This window comes from Anser anser (assembly GCF_964211835.1).
Source record: "Anser anser genome assembly, chromosome: 22".
Classification (NCBI taxonomy): domain Eukaryota; kingdom Metazoa; phylum Chordata; class Aves; order Anseriformes; family Anatidae; genus Anser; species Anser anser.
In genome coordinates, this window is record NC_139743.1 from 5,728,484 (window position 1) to 5,742,519 (window position 14,036).

The window sequence follows — 14,036 nt, forward strand, 5'->3', positions numbered from 1 at the left end:
CCTCCTTACTTTTCTTTCTCTCTGATACAGGCTAGGGCTAGGACTGCCACAAACGAGTGCTTTACATACAACGGAATGCATCATTAGATCGCTGATTTACCTGAAATTATTAAATTTTAAAGTTATCAAACATCAAAGTAGAAGTGAACTCATGCACAGGAGAAAGAGGGATGGAGAATGCACAATCAGCTTGCATTCCTCTCGCTTCTGTTTGTACCACGCTATTAACTTTTATAGTATGACGCTGCCTTTTGCAAGGGAAAGGAGAGCAGAATCAGGCCACCAGGGAGTGGAATAGGTAGAGCAACTCTTTCTATTTAATGGCAGACATGAGTCAGCTTCATTATGGGGACAAAAACACCTTATTTCAGGAAATAATTAAGCGTTTTAAGAGCCGGATATTTCCATTTACTGATTTGTATCCTCCTTCAGGGACTGGTACTAAACTGAGATACTTCTCTAAGACGCATCAGAGATGAGATGCTTCCAGGATAGACTTCGGTGCTTCTAGATGTTATTCCAACAAGGGGACAAGCTGAACTTCAGCTTTCCTTGGCAGCTCGCTGCTGAGCCTGTCCCCAGGCATCGACAAGCTCCTGTGCACTCGGGCAGGACCAAGCTGTCTCCAAGGCTCTCGCTGCAGGAGGAGGAGGCTTCTGCGCTCACAGTGGTACAAAACCTTCAGCTTTTTCAGTAACAGTGACAACTTCTGCAATTAGTTCTGTGTTTTCTGAGGCACAAGTCTGCAGCACATATAAAATGGGAACAATAGGGCCCTCCCAAAATAGACTGGATTTCATAACAAACTAAATACTGAGCTATTGTCAAAGACTGCTATTGTATAGGGCCATGGCAGAACATTTGGCTCCAATACTCAGAAGTGAGGGCCATGCCTATTGCATTATAAAAAATGCTATGGCATCAGTTTTCACTTTGTGATGGTGTTTACTTGGCAGATAATAGCAGACAATTCCTCTGACCATCCTGACAACTTCAGCTGACCAACACATCCAAGTTCAGGTTTCTATACTAACGAAGAGAGTAATTGATTTTTCTTTTCCTGTTTGTTTTTATTTCTCAAATCTGTGTTGGCTCTTTTAGGGGGAAAAAGCCATAAATAAGATCATGGAGTGAGGGATATTTTTAATATTGATGAACTTGGGAAAAAAAAAAAAGGAAAAAAGCTGATTAAAAAAAAAGGATAAAATCATTTTCTGTTTTTTGGCAGGGGATGTTTTATTAATATCTTCACTTCAGCTTCTACAGGTTATGTTAAAGTTTTTGAGATCAAGTGGTCATAAGCCAAATAAGGAATCAGTAATTCCCTCCTAGACAATATATCTGCTTTGAGTTTAGCCTGCCAGTAGGTATTTTAAATGTACGCGTGGAGGAAGTGCATCACTTTGAAGGGAAGCCCACTGAAATGAAATGAACTCTGAGGATGAAGTGTTGCTGAATGTGATTATACACAAAATGGATGGCTTCCATCAGCAAAAGACAGAAGCCTGGAACCGCATCCAAAGCCAGTTGAAGTCCATCAAAAGACTCAGCGACTACTGATTTTAGTGACTGTCGGATTAACCCCTATGTTTACAAGTTACCAGAAGCAGAAGAACATAAATTTACCTCCCCAGGAATCCTAAACCTGGTTTGCGACAATTTAACAACAACAACAAAATAGCCCCCAAGATCTTTTTGTTTCTGGATCTCCCAGCCCGTGGTGCACGAAGTGCATTCCCCTGTTACTGAGCTTGTTTGTGCAAGTACACGCTGGAAGTGAAATAGTTACCAAACTATTTAAACTATTGTGTGTGGGGAGGATCAAACTAGCATTTTTGTTCATCAATTCAGATTAAAAATTTAATTTCATGGTACGATGAACCCATACAGAGTTATATCTATTAAGGTCACCTATTTCTTCTATTTCAGCTTACTTTAGGTATTGATGACTGCAAAACTCTTTAGAAGATAAGAATCACAGCTTCAGACTTCTCAGCTCTCACAGTTTTAATGTAAGACACAATTCTACCGACTTTCAAATACCTTGTACTTTATTTTTCTTGAGTAAGGAAAAAAAAAAAAAAAAAAAGAAAGAAAGAAAGAAACCCGCTCACGCTCTCTCTTTCTCTCTCAGTTGCTGCCTGGAATTTTTAAATAACGGAGATCTGGCTTTAATTGAGGCTTTCATTGTTTGAAAAGGAGCTACAAGTATTTCTAAACTAAAATATTTGCATAGTTTCTTGCTCGCTCTGCCCAATCCTGAGAGGTGCTGGATATCTCACTGCACTGTCCCTGCTACAGAACACAATTACTATCCTGTTGCTGCAATAGAAAAGATTTGAAGAAAGGTCTTCTGAATACATATTTAACATCTAAATGTTTTCCTTGCTGTCTTTGGGCCAAGTCCTTATTTGATTGTTACTCAAACAAAACTCCCATTCATGTCAAAGCAAGCCAGCCTTTCATTAGCTCAGGAATTTAGCAAATTTGTGGTTAGTGCATCCAGAAATTGGTAGCATTTAATTGATCAAATAAAATAATTTTTAAAAGGGATTTTCACCACTGAAAAAAAAAGATGTGTGGCCATTTGGAAACACTTCAGAATAAACTCACTATTTTAGCCAATCTTTTTATTTATTTTTTAGCTCTCTGGCTCTTGAGTGCTTATTCCTGGGTACTGTCAAATACATTGCCTGGGAGAAGTGGCGTTGCCTCAGTGATCTGTGACTAGGGAGGTGATTTTTGATATGGCCATCCCAGACTCACAGAGGGTCTTGAAGATCAGGTCCCTATAACATCCCAGTAATAAAATGGAACCAAGCACAGGAGGTTGCATTTTGGGAGGCAGATATTTTCATCATCTTTGCTCTGACCCATTCAGAGCACAAAGCCTCTTGCACAACCTGTGTGAGAATTTGTTTGTAGGTCCTGGTTTCATTTAGGATTTAGTTCTGGACCCAGACTAGGAGCTCAGCATGTTCTGGCACAATTTGCTTGACAAATCAATGCTGTCTGTTATTTCATTTCTTGTTATCCTCCAGGTGTGAACAAATACTTGCTTCAATTATTTTTTTCCAATAATTTTCCACGGGCTGGCACTGAAATGACTAGTCTGTGATTCTCCACTTCCTGGACTTCACACCTCCTCTTCACAACTTTTTTTTAGAGTCAAGCATCACGTGCATCCTTTCATAGTTTCTTCCCTCATCCTCCACATACTCTTAAAGATAGCTGCTAACCTTACAGAGATTGCATCAAGCAGTCTCTAACTAATAAAAGATGAAATTCATCAGGCCATCCGAATTCCAGACATCTAACTTTCCAACATCATCCTGCTTTATTCAGAGCTGCTAGCTGTCCCTCTGCCATAAATATTAAGTGTGATGAACACATGATCATAGCCAACCTTTAGAGAGACGTATGCAAAAACAAAAAGAGGTACTAAGTTCAGATTTTTCTCCATCACACAATGATATCACTTTTTTTTCCTTCACTACACAGAGATCAACTTTTTCCTTGTTGGACATCAGCTAGCACACAAGTGTTGGAAAGGGTTAGAAATGTTTCAGTACCTCTATATTCATGACTGCAATTTTAAGTTTTAGGTGAAGTGCCTGGCAATTTCAGGTCGTTCAGCTTTGGATGTGTGGCAGTAATGTCTACAGGTGTGCCAAAATAAAGCCTTGGAAGTGCATTGGACTGGGCATCAAAAACTAGCCGCTCTGGACTACCTAATGCTATTCAAAATAAAAAACCTACAGATCTGAAACATGGAAACTTTTGCCCGTGGGACAGGCAGGATCTCTGAACTGAGTTGGTCAGGTTATCAGCAGTGAAACTGGAGAGTGAGAACATGCGAATCCAAAGCCCACTTTGAACAAGACCCCCTGTTTGCAAATAGGCAGTAACAACAGATATCATGAAAAAAAAAGGCTCTCAGTTTTAGGCTGTTCCTTGAGAAAAAGAAAAAAATACATGAATAAATAAATAAATACCTGCCTGTCTGAAAAATATATGTAACTTTTACTGCTTGGAAAACATAGAATAGGGTTAGAAGAAATTTAAAACATATCCTCTTTTTTGAAATGCTGTGCCAGAGTTGTATGGGTGCACGTACATACATGTCTTGTATTGTTTAGTTATGGTAGGAGAGAAAATACGAAGCAGACCTCAGCAAGGTTTTGGGGCTGCTGGATCTGCCTTTTCTCTTGTAAATCAGAAATGACTCCACTGAAATTATGTTCTCAGACACAGCAGCGTTAATCTCCAACTCTAATTGCTGTCATTCCACCCCGTCTGTGATTCAGTGCTCTACAGCAGGGTAAATCTCTGACTCCACGTACCTACGCACTCCCCGCCCTGTACATATGCCAGGGACCCGTCCTGTGACTAGATGCACCAGCAAACGTGATTCTGCAGTTGATTCAGTGCAGAAACATATGCTTGTTTCATATCTAATCTGTGAGAGCATATGTGTCTTTTATCCGCTGGCCTCGGGAACTGGAGTGTATTTGTGCCACGCGCAGCACCATTAGGTATTTTGTGCGAGCATGGCTCTGAAAGAGCTCTCTTGTCTCCAGACTGGTGAGATATTTTCACTGCTGAACTGGAGCAATCTCCATCCTCCTCTTTCTGACCAAAGGGGAATCTACAAAGATAGCATTCTCCAGCAGCTGGAATGACTCACGGCAAGGCGACGGAGCCATGGCGTCTCGGCATGGGCAGCTATTAATGGTCCTCCCCTGTAGCTGGCCCTGGATTCAGTAACGCGATTATCCACGCTACCATATATCAAGTTCATTGTGCGAATGGGTAACCCAAAGATGAGTTCATGCAGGGGTGCCAAAGGGGATGAACAAAACACCCCCCAAAGCTGTAAACTGCCTGGGCTTTGCAACAAGGGGGAATTCATCTGACTTTGGGAGAAATGATCGTTTTTGTTTTTTTTTTTAATTGTACTGCAGCCAGGTAAACTGAGAAGGAGAACAACAATCAACAATGCATTCAGGCAGGACGTTAGACACAAGTGGGAATGCTTTTTTTAAGGAAGTTTGGAGCAAAAAAGAAAGTGTGGGGCCAGTTCCCACAAGGAACATCCTCCTCCTTGCTCACGAGCAGGCTTGAGATCAGCCAGGAGAGCTAGCAGAGCCTTCATCTCCCTGCCTTCTCTCGGCACAGGACCATCACAGGCTGCCCGAAGAAAATGTGGTGCTTTGTGGGGTGTTAAGCGTTAATAGGTAGCAGCAGTGGGAGGGGAAAACAGGACAGACTGCAATCTAATATTCTCTGGTGGTTTCAAGCTGCTGGAATGGTCTTCTAGGCTGGATCAGATAATAGAAAAGAAAACGTGTGAGTAGGGCTGGGCTGGACCTGGTTTGACCCTCTTTACCCTGAACTCCAACTGTCTCCGGAAAATGTGAGGAATTAAAAATTGCTTTGATTGTCCTCTGAGATGCTGCCCCAGCATGGGGCTAGCACAGCTGGGGCTTGGGCTTCCAAGCTTCCTTCCCACCGGAGCTGCAAAGGAGCGACAACATGCAGAGGTGAAAGCAGCAGTTCAGCAGATTTGTCCACCTGTGACAAATCACTTCCTTTAAGTCATTTCTGTTCTCCTCTTCTGGATCAATACTACCTCTTTGGTATCAAACCGCTCAGGAATGGGTACTGATTTTTTTTTTAATCATTTAAAATGCTTTAACCCTAGTCTGGACAATGGGATGGATTAAGAAAGCCTTGCTCAATTAAGATTAATAACCTATATACTCTGCTTTATTAAGTGAAAGGAGCTCATAGTAACCTGAACAGTTTCTTACCTGGCTGTTACACAAGCAGTTTGGTTCATTGTAATTGCTTTCTGAGACTCAATTGTTTTCAAACAATGAAAACAGTCACAGCAAGCACACTGCATATTCGTTCTGGATGCTTTAAGGACTGTATTTTGACTTCAGTTCCAGTTAAATGGCAGTAGAGGCAAAATTCAAATTGTTTAATTAGCTGCCATATTTATCACATTACTAATTAGTGCGCAATACCTGCTCTGCTTAAATTCAGATATTTGCTCTATAAGAGGGGAGAAAGAAATAATGGTCATGGGGTGATGTTTGAAATAAGATGTCAAAGCAAATCCTTTGGTGCTGCAAGGCAAGTGCTGCTGCAGTCTCCCCCTGTGACACTGGCATCACAGCTCCACTTTTCAGTTTTTCTGCCTCCAGAAGGGGCCAGGGGAAGCAGGGGACACTCCTCATCCCCTAATTTTCAGTCACCTCTCCCTCATCCCCTTACTCATGAAACATCTCTGTGCTGATGCTGCCCACCGTCCGGTGGATGCTGCAGGATAACACGCGGTAAGGCAAGATGCTGGCAGTCAGAGGCAACGGAGAGCTCTGGAAGCTTGCTTTGCAATTTGATCTGAGCACTGCTGGCTGGCAGGAGAGAGCAGTGCCACTAAGATTTAAGGAGTACCTTGAAGAGTAAAAACCAAGAAGTTTACTGCTTCTGGTTCTCATATCCATCCCAATGTTATTAAACACAGAGGCTGCACAATGCAACCAACAATGGCTAACACAGCAGCTAGGTTTTGCAGAGAAATAAACCAACCTGTACTATGCCTTCACCTACTATTCATCACCTTCATCGCTCTCAGCCCAATATGTCTGGGACTACGATGGATTTACAGCAGGGATTAATTTAGGTCCCATCTCACGAAGTTCTCACTCCCTGAAGCTGCTTTGTTTTCCTTTGAGTTTTGGGCTCATAAGCTGATCTCCCTTGGTGTTTGGAAGGCAGGTTGGAAGAGCCAGTGGGGCTGAGAAAAACTGTAGATTTAACCTGGATCTAATTGCAGCAGTTTGACATCTTGTCTTAGTAATAAACCTCTCCTGTATTGTCTCCCCAAGTCAGAGAGGAAATGGGAGAAAGAAACAGCAGCAGAAAAGAAATGAAACAAAGCAGGACCAGCCTCCCTTCCCTCCATATTCTCACACAAGGACACCACCCCAGCCAGCTGAAATTGTAGGATATACATACATATCTACCTGTAGTCTGTCTCACACAGCGCAGGAAGAGGTGACACCAAAGGGCAGTTCAACCCACCACTTATAAGCAGCCCTATCAGGATAGGATTAATCATCCTTTGGAAGTACTCAAATCTCTCCCCTGAATATGTTTTACCACCAAATTGTTGCTTAACTGAGAGCAGGTCCTGAGCTACCAGACCAAGAAAGCTCTCTGACATTTACCCAGCCTGCTTGACACCATCCCATTGTCCATTGGCACCAATGCTTGAAGCATCACCTCTTCAGGTAGGCTGTGGGGCTTTACATCTGCTAAATGTTCAGTGGAGATTTAGCTACACAGAAAGAAAGAAGCGAATGGGCATCAATCTTCATGAAAAAGGTGGCAGGAGGTGACATCTGCCCTCCTGCTGCAGGAGGCTGGGATGGTATATCTGACCCATAGTATATCTGCCTTGGGGATGCCTGGAGAGCCATGGCCAAATTTCCTTATGGCATGGCATGGGATGGGTTAAGCATGAGCACTGGAAAATGACTGTGGAAACACCAGGTATTTGGGGATATATATATATATTTGTCACAAACTGTCCAGCCTGAAGCAAAATGTCTTAAAATGCCAGCCAAAGGAGAGCTGATTTTTTAAGGGCTCAAGTGTGCAATGAATGCTTGCAACCTGCTTCAAAAACATAGCTGCTGAGGGCAGCTGATTAGGAAGAGGACATCAGAGCCTCGGGGCACAATTAACAGAGCCCCTTCCACCTGCTCTCCCGAGCCTACAGGAGGGATAATTAATAAACCAGTACCTGTGCATCACAAGGTGCAGACAGGCTTAGAAGCCAAAAAAAGGATCAAACTGGATAACTGAGGGTCTGGCCGCAGACACCCTGCAGGCTGAGAAAAAAGCCTCGGTGCGGTCCATCGCATCAGTGTTTCCCAAGAAATGTTTCATCACCTGTGATTTCAGGACCAGGACTGGTGTAGCGGCTCCTGAAATCTGAAGAAAAATGAGAGGGCAGAGGGGCTGACTTGGGGCTGGGTGCTTCCATGGCCTTATTTTGCTGGGAAGAAATTTGAGTTTCTTGCTAGGGCGTGAGCAGACCGGGACATGGATGTCTGACCTTGCACAGCTCTCACCCGCAGCACGGAACAGCTGAAGGACTAACTCATAAAGCAACCTGCAGCAATCGATATGGGGAGACGAAGACCTGAGAGAGCCACGTGATGTGGACGGAAGGATTATTTCTCAGGTAATAGAAAGAAACTCTAACGCCAGAACCGAAGGCAGCTTCCAGGAGCAGAAACAGGACAGAGAGAACCAATATCGAGGCTAAAACATTCACAAAAGGATCGGTGTCCTCTATCTAGCCTTTTCCTCAGCTTTATGCCCTGCTCAGCCAGGCATTTGAAGCGAACAGTCTGCAGGGTTTTTAGTACAACAAACTTTACTGTGACTAAAAGCATCCCTGTGGCTCTACCCTCACGAGCAATGGCAGGAGGCACGGACCCTTCTTCGCTGCTGAGCAAGGGTCAGTTTCTCTTAGATAACACCACAGTGGCGGTCAGGATTTTTATTAGCCTAGCCTGAACCTGCCTTAGAGTGGCTAATGACAGATCCCCAGAGCTTCACCTTGACCTTGACTTGTCTCGCATACTCTTTAATTGTAGGTAATTATTTTCTACCCTTTGGGTTACGCTGAATCTTGTGAAGGGACTCTCCAAGAATGGAGCGGACTGCTTGATTAACATAGATAACCGACTGATTTGTAGTAACGTGGAACTTATTCCTACATACTATTTATATTTTATTCTTCAGTTATTTCCCTCTGTTGCTGTTAGGCATGTACATTTGAACTAGTACATTTATGTAAGTTCAGGTGTCTTGATTTTGGTACGGTGATACTGTAAAATTGTGCCTCCTTGCAGCTATGTAATTTGTACGATTGTGAAGGAAAGGTAATAATAAAAAATATTAAAGATTTGGCCATGAATTTTTCAGAAGAAATATATATTTATATTCCCATTGTTTCAAATTTTCAGTCCTGTAGTTCAGACGAACTTTTTTTTTTTTTTTTTTTTTTTTTTTTTTACATTGAGGAACAGAACAAAACACTGCTTTTATAAATCTCTCCCATTTTCCCCTCTTATCTCTTGTTGATACTATTTCACCAGTGGAAAACGGAGAACAACTTGCTATAATCTACTTGCATTTTTTAACAAGCTTCCTCTTGAAATATCCATTTTAATAACTTTTTCTAATACTTTTGTGTTTTTAAAAATGGAAGAGAGTAGAAAACTGAGCAGAGATAGGAAGTTTGAAATTATTTTTGAAAGAAAACAATGCTAAAAGGTTTCCAGTATTTTCCCCAGTACCTTGTCACTTCTGTACTGCAGACAGCCAGACAAGAAATGCATTTTGTTTGCAGTATATGAAAAACCATAAAGACACTTGCATTTTTGAAATAACAAATAACAAGTCTGCAGGGGTTTTTGGGGCAGGGAGGGAATAGGAGAAAGAATACAACTTTCTTTGAAGGTTAGAAAACATATATCCAGTCCTCAAGTTCTGCTTGTGTATTACCTATCTGTGCATCCATCTGTTATGTACACTGGATTATCCTGACCTTTTCGGCATTCTGTATGCTGATTATCTAGCAGCTCCATTCCTCCAATGATTACAGCCCCCTCAACTTGTGGGAAAGGGCTGGGGTAGCCAGTCAGTCAAACTGCAGAATAATGAAAAGGTCAGACCGGTATAGCATACAACCGTATTTCAGAGCCTACATCAGGCATTAAATTTTGGTACCTCATCTTCATAAGGGAGACAGTAATGAGGTCAGGAATCAGCACAGCAGTTGCCAGACTGCAGGCAGGACTGGCAGGGGAAACCAAAATCCAGGATGCGCTACAACCCTGCAATCTTTTGGAGTTGTGAGCACAAGGGCAGAGGATCTAGTTCTTACACCTGGTTTGAGCTGAAGATGTGACTCCTATGTAATGAAACAAGAGGCAAAACCGAGCAAATTCTACAAAGTGTGTCATTAGTAATGGGGAGTGGAAGCCAAATATAAGTTTTCCTCTCTCAGGAAAAGGAAGAAAAACAGAGCTCGGGGCTGGCTTAGCGAACTACAGCAAGCTCCAGGCTGGCTGGTCCCAACAGGGTGGATGTTTTTTGTAACAAATGACCAAAATATTACTGTAATACCAACACAAGTTGTTCCACAGTTAGGAATAGAAAACATGCCCCCTGTACCCTACTGCAAGCTGTGCTTAGGATACTAGAATGTGTCTACTCACCATACCCATGAGCTGCAGCAGGGGATCTGCAGGACCCTGCACCAGGCCCTACACAAGGCACAAGGAAGCACTGCACACAGAGCAGTTTATAACTTTAAAATGCAGATCTCCCGAGGCACACCAAGAAATACATACTGATGTGGCTACTCGTAACCAACCGTTCAGCAACTTTAAGTCTGATGCATCACCTGCATCTTCAGACTGGCCAAATAAACCTGTGGAGCTGACAACAGCAAGCCTTAGCAATGGCACAGGCAGACCTGGGAAACTGTCCCATTTGCTGTTTCCTCCCTTCGCCACTTCTGTCCCAGAGCAGAAGTGCTGTAAGTCTCTGAGGGAGCACTCCCAATCCATTTCAGTGCAAATTCAGCCAGAATAACGGAAAAACATCACAATAATAATAATAATCGCCAGCCATTGGGAGGTAATAAACAGCTTGGGAAGTCGGTGTGCTAAAACACTGAACCCAGCGCCACAACCACACATCCACCCGCAGGCATCACATCATCAGAGGAGGAACTGCCTATTACTTTGTGCACTACAGGGGCTCTGAACCTGCTTTAATCCTAGATGCTGATCCTAAACATCATGTAATAATGCACCCTAACAAAATGTATCAGGCCTTTCCCATGTCCAAGAAAAATAAATTAAGAGAAAAGAAAGAGAAGTGAAAAGTATAAAGGGGATTTGGTGGGATTTGAGTGCCAAACTCCAACGGGCTCTCCTGAAAATCCCAGCTTAAAGCAATAGACTTGTATTCTAGCATTTCTTTCTCCTGATGTCAGTAATGATGACTGCTGAATTAGTTTAAAGATCTCACATATTGCTCCAGGTTTTGTTTATTCATTTATTTTCTGCATTTTATTCTCAAAAAGTTAATAAAGGGAAAATTCCCCTGCAAAAGAAAGGAGAAGAGAGAAGATAAATTCGGAAAGAAAAGACTGAATTTTCATCCTATTTAAATCCACAGCTGATAATTGAAGAGGAAAGTTGTTTTAAATGAAGGAACTATTTGAAAGATTTGGTTCCTGCGTTCCCAATTATGTACTGCATATTCCAGAAACAGGTTCAAGTGCAGGGCTCTGGCAAAGCCTATGCTTAAAATTCAGCACAGGCTTGAAGTCCATTGACTCCAATAAGACTTTTGTATATTCACTAAAATTTAAGCATAAGCCATGCTCGGGAGAGTTGAAATTAAGTGTGCAGCTAAGCATCTGCTTAAGTGCTTTGCCTGGGTGGTGCATTCAGTGCTCAAACCAACACAGGAGCAGGCGGGGTCGGGGCAGTAAATGTGCTGAGAGATGAGAATTTTCCCCACAAAAAGTGCCAGAGACCTCCTTTAAATTTTGGAGTTGAACCATCACTAGATCCATCCAAGAAAGGGCTATGAGCTGTACTCTGAATTTCATCTGAATGAAACATCAGGAACTGAAAACACCCGACTTAGGCTGGAGAACTTGATTCACCATGAGGTGTCCACCTCCCCTTTCGCCCATCAGTGCAGCATCTGGGCTGATGGCACATTCATTTTTCATTTCTAGATTGTGAGCAGGATGAAAACAAAACCTTCAGTGAAACCACACAAGAGGCGTTGAGTTTGGTAAGTCAGCCTTTGATGCAGAGGAGGAGTTCCAGAAAGCCAGCACGGAATTTCCCTGTGGGATTTTTTCTCATCCGCTTTGGGGGACTCCAGACCTCGGAGGAAGTGTGCAGTCCAGCAGCTAAACCACAAACCTGGCCACAATCTCAGCCGTAACCTTGCCCTTCCTGAATTACTCTCGGTGGCCATGAGCATATCACCTCAGTCAGACCTTTCCAGCTCAGGAGCCTCCCCATGTCCCCATTAACCTCCAGGGTGCCAGCATGGTGCTGGCAATGTCCAGGTGGGCTGCAAGAGCACTACTGACCCTAGGTTACTCAAAGCTTTCAAGGGAGACACAGGCCCTTCGTGCTGTGCAATAACATGAACACTCAAAAATGCAGACAGTGGTCCGAATAATATAAAAACCGAGTGTGTTATTAGTGCTGTCAATTTAGCCAAGAATGTTATGGCATGTGTGTCACTAAGAGAGACAGAAGCTATTATTGAAATGAGATTAGAATCGTTTTGAAACATCAACAGTGGCATTATAGTTGGTAACATTTCCATCTAAAATAGATGACATTGATGCTATACAATCAACAATGCCACTGGGAATACGATATAGAACAGAAGACTAGACTGTTTTACTCCATATTGATTTTCCCTTAGTAGTTTTTGATTAACTGTCAAATCAATTAGCTGTCCCCACCCAAACATCATATCACATTGTTATATTTTTTGGTGTCCCCCTCACAAGCTCCCTGTTCCATAGCAAACAAACACGAGAAGCCTGGACTCAAGTGCTCAAAAGTGCTCCGAAATAGAGGTTTTACAGGCAGAGATAAGTCCCTACAGATAGCCTGCTTCTCCTCATACTGCTGGAGTCCAGCCATGTTTTTATTGAATCAGGTTCTGAAGCTGTCTAAGGCACTAAGAGATCTGATTATAGCCTTGCCATAATGTCCTTTTAAAATAAAATGCGTGGCATTTTCACGGTGACATAATGTTCTTTTGGCTCAGAAGAGACAGCGTGTCTAGAAGTTTTCGACCGGCTTGGCCTTCCCATATTGCAAAGGGAAAGCATCTATCTATTTGTCCATCCACCCATCCGTCATCGTTTCACAGACCTTATATGCCTGAACACCTTACCAGTTTTATTATATTTATTGTACATCAGCCCCACACTATTATTATACCTGATTTACAGAGATAAAACAGGGATAATAATTGAGGAGGCATTGAGGAGAATCCGAGAGAGACCAGGGAATGTACCCAAAGCCATAGGAAATCTCAAAACTTTACTGTAGACTTCCCCATGACAAGGCCTCCCTTTTTCCTAAACACTCCAGTCCAGGTGACGGGACACATACAGCATGGAAAAGAGGGTTTTTAATTGTGAAACAGCATCTAGGGTCCCAAACCCACCTTCCCCATCAGCAACCTGCCCCTAGCCCCTCGAGCAGCCAGGCGTGCACGGCACCTGGCTGCACGCAGAGGTCAAACGAAACCGTGCATGCAGAGGGAAGCAGGCCCTGATTTTGTTTACTGGGAAATGCGTCAAATGCCAGAGATACACAGCAGCCTATCTTTCTTTGCTGCTGCTATCTCTTCCCCCAGCACTGCAGAACTTTCTCAAGGTTGTTTGGCTGCCTGTGTCTGCGCGGAGGCGTCTGCACGGCTCAGGCTGCCGCTCACCCAGCTCCTGCTTCACTTCTGTGTGACAGTGACCAGTGGTACAGAACCAGAAAGCTCTGTTCCAGACCAAGTCTAGACCTGAACTTCTGAAAAGTTCAGCAGCATGTTGGACCTCATCTTTTATCACTCTGCTTGTTCATTAATCCCATCTCTCTTCTCCCATACCTTCCCTTTGTTTTTCCCATTCAAACAGTGTCCATTGTAGGCAATGAAAGTCTCCCAGGGATGCTGGACCATCTAGCATACCTACTAGGACTGATAAATTGGACAGTATATATTACTATTTGCATTGCACCAGTGCTTATAGGGCCCAGCTGGGACCAGGCATCTTTTATGTGAGTTTGTACAGACGCGCAGCAGAAGCCAGCTCCAGCTGTGAAGCTCTGGCAGCCTGAATGGGCATGGCAAGGCGAGGCAGGGAAAGCTCAAAGTCACACAGCAGGTGAGTGTCT

General features: G+C 43.1%; 1 long non-coding RNA gene across 2 annotated transcripts in view; it reads left to right on the top strand.

Annotated features, from left to right (window-relative positions):
- Window positions 1-7: 7 nt before the first annotated feature.
- The window catches only part of LOC310885399, a 49,688-nt gene continuing 35,659 nt past the window's right edge, over window positions 8-14,036 (top strand). For both annotated transcript variants that reach the window (XR_014574780.1, XR_014574781.1), the window contains exon 1: window positions 8-14,036. This exon is cut by the window's right edge. This is a non-coding gene — a long non-coding RNA (uncharacterized lncRNA).